Raw genomic sequence first — 6,370 nt, 5'->3', positions numbered from 1 at the left:
ATGTAAACAGTGCAGCTCAGACTCTAAGTCACAGTACTTTATTGGCTTCCTATGTGAATCTTACATGAGAAATAAATTAGTTTTCAGTGTGTAGGTATTATTAAAACCTTAAAATTGGGTGGCCCCACCAAGGGAGTGAGTGCAGGCAGAGTAGGGATCTGAACCCTGAGGTCTGCCAGCATTTAACGGCTGGGAAGATGAAGGATCCAACAAAGGAAAAGGAGCAGCTAGTGAAGAAGGAGGAAAACCATGAGGCCATGATCTCCTCAAAGACAAGTGAAGACCGCGTTTCACAGACAGGGGGTGATCAACTGTGTCAAAAGCTGTTGACAGATAATATAAAATGAGGCTGGGAATAGATCATTGAGTTTAGCCAAGTATCAAGTCTTCCAGCTATTCTGTCCCATCACAGTTTTCTTTATGGAAAGTATCCCATTGTTATCATCATCATCATCATCATCATCATTATCATCATCATTATCATTTTGCAATATCTGCTTTTTTCACTGGAGAGTAACCCTTAAGAAAGCAGGGAACATGACTGTTTGGGAGCATGGCCAGGCATCTATTAAGAACTATGTTTGTTTTGCCATATAGTATTCTATCTCCCTTTCTTGCCTTCCTAAAAGTGTCTCAAATCACTTTAAGGGATTATCTCTCTCTTGTTATATATAGATGGCAAATTCAAGTGCTGAACTCCTAATTTGAAATCCAAAGGGGGCAAATGCTGATCCAGACCCCCTACACCAGGGAGCAGACTCCATCCATCGGAGGCTTCAGAGTTCACCCAGGAACAAGGAGAAGGCAATAGTACCAGCATCTCTGTCTTGCCAGGATCCCTCCTGGTGGGATCCTGTTGCCATGGTTTCCTAGCTTTCCTACTGTCTTTCTCTGAGCTCCCAAAATCCTTCTGATAAATATCATTCTGCTTAAGTCAATCATAACCAATTCCTATTCCATTCAAATAAAAAAAGAAAACACACAAACAAAACAACCCAATACTTTAACACTCAATAAATATTTGTTCAATGGATTAAAAAATATGTTTTTCATTTTATAAATGGAGAGTCTGAAGTTCAAAGAGCTTTAGCCACTTGTCTACTAGTAAGTCCACACACCTTCCATATCACACCAATTCTTTGTGGCACCTTTTTTACATCTTCAGATCTCGGCAGTCAAGATGCATTAACCAATGTTTCCCAGGGGTACGGGAAGAGTTTGGTGGGGGTACGAGTTGCACCAGAGTTTAGTGGGGATATGCACTGCACCGTGCTTAGCTGCGCGTTACAAAAATTATAGAAGGGGTACACATATGTCAAAAGTTTGGGAAACACTCCGATTAAACAATTGACAGTGTCTTCAGTTAATTGGCAGTATTTTTCTGGTGTTAGTGGTATAGAAAATAATGCTAAGTCTTTCATCAGATTATATTCAATGAAATAAAATACTAAATATTGGAGTGAAAATTCAACTATGTCTCAAAAGTCTATATATCGTTGTTCCCCAGAAAGTTTACAGTTAGTTGGAGAAAAAAGTGGGGGGTACCCACTTCTCTCTAATGTTGGACAGAGGACTTCCCCAGAGTTGCTCGGGGAGATGAACTCAGAAGGTTTGGCTGGGGGAACCTCTGGATGGGCACCTAATAGATCCTGCAGGGCTAAGAAACATTTGGATGGTGAAAAGCTAAGAAGAGGGAAGTGAGGACTTCATCCTCAATGCTGGCAACAAAGCACACACTTAAGTGCATGTCTAAGGCGCAAGGCTGAGGTTAGTGAGGATGGTCGCTCCAGATCGCCCCTCATCCTTTCCCTTCTCATTCCCTGAAGTAACTTTTTCATCCAATTATCCTGTTGTTAGTCCCATAGTTCCTTTCTGCTGCAACCTTTTCTGGCAGCTCCCTCTTCCCCTCTCCTGTCCTTTCCTCCCATTCAGTCCCACTCTTGCAGTCCCACTCTTGCAATAGACAGATTCCTTCTAGGAACCATAAACAAAGGAAAAGGTGTTCTAGGAGGAGGGACAGCAATGGGCCCAGGTTTGGAGATGTGGTGTGTCATGCATGTGAGGAAGGAGATTGGATGAGTGTGATGGGAGAGTAGCTGGGTAGAAAGGTTAATTCATTTATTCAACACATTTTTATTAAGTCCACACCCAGTACTATCCTAGGCAGTGAAATCAAAGTGCCTGCTTCAGGACTTACATTCTGTTAAGGAAAGATACACCAAAAGTAAATAAACAAATATGTACATTCTAGAGGCCCAGTGCACAAAATTCATGCACAGGGAGAGGGGATATTGGTGTCCCTCAGCCCAGCCTGTACCCTCTCCAATATGGGAACCCTCAAGGGATATTTGACTACCCATTTAGGCCTGATCCTGGTGGGATTGGGCCTAAATGGGCAGTCGGATATCCCTCTCACAATCCAGGACTGCTGGCTCCCAACTGCTCACCTGCCTACCTGCCTGATTGCCCCTAATCACTTCTGCCTGCCAGCCTGATCACTCCCTAACCATTCCCCTGCCAGTCTGATGGATGCCTAACTGCTTCCCTGCCAGCCTGATTGTCTCTAACTGCCCTCCCCTGCTGGCCCAGTCACCCCTAACTGTCCTGTCCTAGCCACACTGCATCAGTGAGTTGTGGCCCTGGCCCACATGCCCTCTTGCAAGCCTGGTTACCTCCAGCTGCCCTCCCCTGCAGTCCTGGTCCCCCTCAACTGCCTTCCCATGCAGGCCTGGTCACTCCTAACTTCCCTCCCCTGTAGGCCTGGTCACCCCAACTGCCCTCCCCTGCCGGCCATCTTGTGTCCACATGAGGGCAGCCATCTTCTGTTGGAGTGATGGTCAATTTGCATATTACTATTTTATTGGATAAGATATATGTTCACACACATATAGAAATGTCAGATGGTATAAGATCAATGAAGAAAAATGTTAAAAGGGTTAGAAAATTGGGAATGCTGGGGTTGGAGGTTCCCTGTCAAACGAATGGCCAGGGAGGTCCTCTTCAATAAGCTAATATGTCAGCAGAGAGCTGACAGAAAATAAGGAGAGATTCTCATGCGTGTCTAATGAAAAGTGGTCCAGGATGAGGCACAGCATATACAAAAGTCTGGAGCAGGGGATCCCTGTTCAAGGAATAACATGCTTCCCTAGATGGTCTGGTTCAGGGAATAAAGCATCAGTCTGTGGACTGAAGGGTCTGGGCTTGATTCCAGTCAAAGGTACATGCCTGGGTTGTGGGCTCAATTCCAAGCAGGGGGTGTGCGGGAGGCAGCTGATCAACAATTCTCTCTCATTCTTGATGTTTTTATTTTTCTCCCTCTCCCTTCCTCTCTGAAATTAATAAAGAATTTTTTTATTTTTTTTTTAAGAAGAGAATCACATGCCTACAGCAGAGAGGGTGAGGGCAGTCTGTTAGCAGATGCCTGGGGGAGCTAATGTGAGGCCTGGTCATGCAGATCTTATCTGTGTGATATTCCAAGTGAATGGAAAGCCTTTGGCAAGATCTGAGCTGAGGACAGAGAATAGAGCGATGAATGGGCTCTGATCACTGAGGAGCTGGAATGCTGCTCGACAATTTTGAATGTGATTCTCTAAAGTCGCTGAGATTTTTATTTGATTTTTGAATTCATTTAAACCAATGACTCTAATAAAGTAAATATGATTTTTTTTGTGTGTGGAACCCAGAGAGCCTCCATCCAGAACAGATGTAATGAAGTGAGAGCTTGTTTTGACTGTAACAGGCTGCAGACAGTTATGCTCCCTCCCCTCTGCCTCCAGTTGTCATGGAGATATCTCAGCAATCCTCTTGTATCTAAATGTCACTCCATTGGACTCGGATTATTCATGCTTTTTAAAATTATTATTATTACATTATTGTAAAGTTCACTCAGGAGTTAACAATTTCACTACCGAAGAGTCTATTTATTGCAAACCACCTTTTCTGACATTCTGACTATTGGTCTTTCTTGGTCCTTTTGAGGCTGCTTTTAGAAGGTCGCACCTGAAATAGAATCAGGTGTGTCTCTAGCAAGTCCTGAGGGTCTGGTAGGCTGCAAAAAAAGCAGGCTTATTCTGAAAGACTGATGGGAAAGTCGAACTGATGGACTCAAGACAGAAAAATATATGAAACGGGGTCGTTTTCAGTGTAATGCAGTGTTTCAGCTGCTGATCAATCAGGGAGAACATTACTCTGTTCATTTTAAAGAGAGGGAAACTGAGACTCAATGGTAAAGAGACTTAACCAGGTAGTTGGCAGCACCGGGACTCACATCTCTTAGTTTAGTGTGAAAAAGTTCTATAACCCTGAACTTTTTCAAAGATATAAACTGGAGGTGATAGATTCATTTGTTCATTCACTCATTCATCCCACACACATTGAGTGTGTGGGATGAATGAGTGAATGGGAAACAGTGCCCAGCTCACAGAATGAGTGCCTTCTGTGAGCTGGGCACTGTCTGAGGTGCTGAGAACACTGAGGCGAATGAGACAAGCTCCTCACTCCGCCCCCAGGCCCCCCTCCTCACACCCGGCCCCTCCTTTGTGACTAAGCAGATATTACTCTTGGCTGTCAGCCCTGTGAAGATGCCGAATCCATTATTGATCAGAGTTGGCCCTGTAGATGAAAATCTGTTTGTTATCCCTGGCCTACGAGTGCATGAGTCAGAGTCTGAGAGAGCCGACTTTTAATCAGTTTTCCCTTTGAGAGGAAATTGAGGTTTTCAATAAGCTCCAGACAAAAAGACGTGTGGAGGCGGATCTGGAGATTAAGAGGACTGCGGATGCTGCTGGCCTGGGATCAGCCTCTCCCCCAGGGTTGTTTCATAAGCTGTTTAACAATTCTGGTGAGCGGAATGTGTTTCTCTCGGCTTATTCACGCCGCCGGGCGCCTTAAAGCTGATGTCTCCAGGTTACAATGCACAACCACGAGTGGGGGATGCATCCCTCCATCACTTCTTTTCCTCGGGAGAGGGGACAGGTTCACGTCTGCGGGCCCTGGGCAACGCTTACCCACAGCAGCCACATTTTCCTCTTGCAGCAGAGGATCTTAGGGCTTCCATCGGGTAGCAGTTTACTTTTCACAAACATGTTCCACTGAGGAGAGAATGGGGTTTCTATATCAAAATGGCTTTCTGAAAGCTGCCAGAAACCGGTATGTTGAAAGAAGAGTTACACGCTATCTCTACTACTGTCTGCACTTCTTCATCACTCAAGTCTTCCTGGGCTCACCCAAATCAGACCGAAAAAGGAAATTAATGAAATGTATAGTGATGTTTGGACAGATCAAATAAAAACGTGGCAGACACAAATAGCCCTGGTTTTGGTCACCAGCCTTTCCTTTTTCGTCTGAAATGCCTGGGCATATGTAATATCAAGAAAGGCTCATCTGTCTGCCATGCTGTTCCTTCAGCGGACCCGTTAGTAATTTAACAGAGGGTTTATGGGCCCCCGTTGTTCTGGGCTTGGGGCATACCTGAATTTTGTCATCCAGCAAGGCTGCTACCTGGGGAAACGGATTTTTTGGGGAAGATAACAAATGATTTGCCTGAGGCCCAAGGGGCCAAGGTTCCAAACTCTGCTCCCTGGACCTGAGGGAGGGTGAGGGCTCCTAGTCGACCCAAAGAAGGGAGAGGCTATGCAGTTCCTATCACAACATCAACTTATAGATGAGGGATGTCTAGGCTGATGACCTGGATCAAGACCTTAAAGTGTATTATTTCGGGCTGGTTCCTGCATCACTCATACGAGTTGCTCCTCTGGGCCAGCTATCCTGGCACAGTGAAAAGAGTGAGAGGAAGAGTTCCCGAGAATGCGGGTGTCATCTGAAAGACAGACTTGTCCAAACAAGCCCCCAAAGTGACACTGGGGAGAAGACCTGGTGGTTCTGGACCCATCCACCCACTGCTTTTTCAGCTTGGTACAGAGGGGCAGGTCTGAATATCGTATAAGGTCTTGGGAGATGGCTGGACTACTTGGAGTTGAAAACAAGCCAAGATACCATCTCTTGCTAATAAAGAGTGTTTTGAGTATTCAAGTAAAAAAGAAAGTACATTTGTACTCTGAACCTGTGGGTCAGGACATATTGGTTACAGTGTGTGTGTGTGTGTGTGTGTGTGTGTGTGTGTGTGTGTGTTCATCTGGGATTTTACAACTCTTTGGACACTCACATCTGTCTCAGAGACTATACCCTCCCTTAGAATTGGAGCCCCTCAGTGATGGAGATAAGGGCCACCACCCTTATGTGGGTAGGTCACTGCTGACTGGGGGTATACCGGGGAGATGTGCTGAGGACAGGCTAGAAACAGCCCAAGAGGAGTCTTTAAAGCCCTCGGGCAAAGGCAGAGTAGTGGGAAAGATGTTTAGGAAAGAAGAAG

This window comes from Pipistrellus hanaki (genome assembly GCF_964339955.1).
Source record: "Pipistrellus hanaki genome assembly, chromosome: 2".
In the NCBI taxonomy this organism is placed as follows: domain Eukaryota; kingdom Metazoa; phylum Chordata; class Mammalia; order Chiroptera; family Vespertilionidae; genus Pipistrellus; species Pipistrellus hanaki.
The sequence above is the reverse complement of the archived record's forward strand: the minus strand, read 5'-3'. Positions refer to the sequence as shown.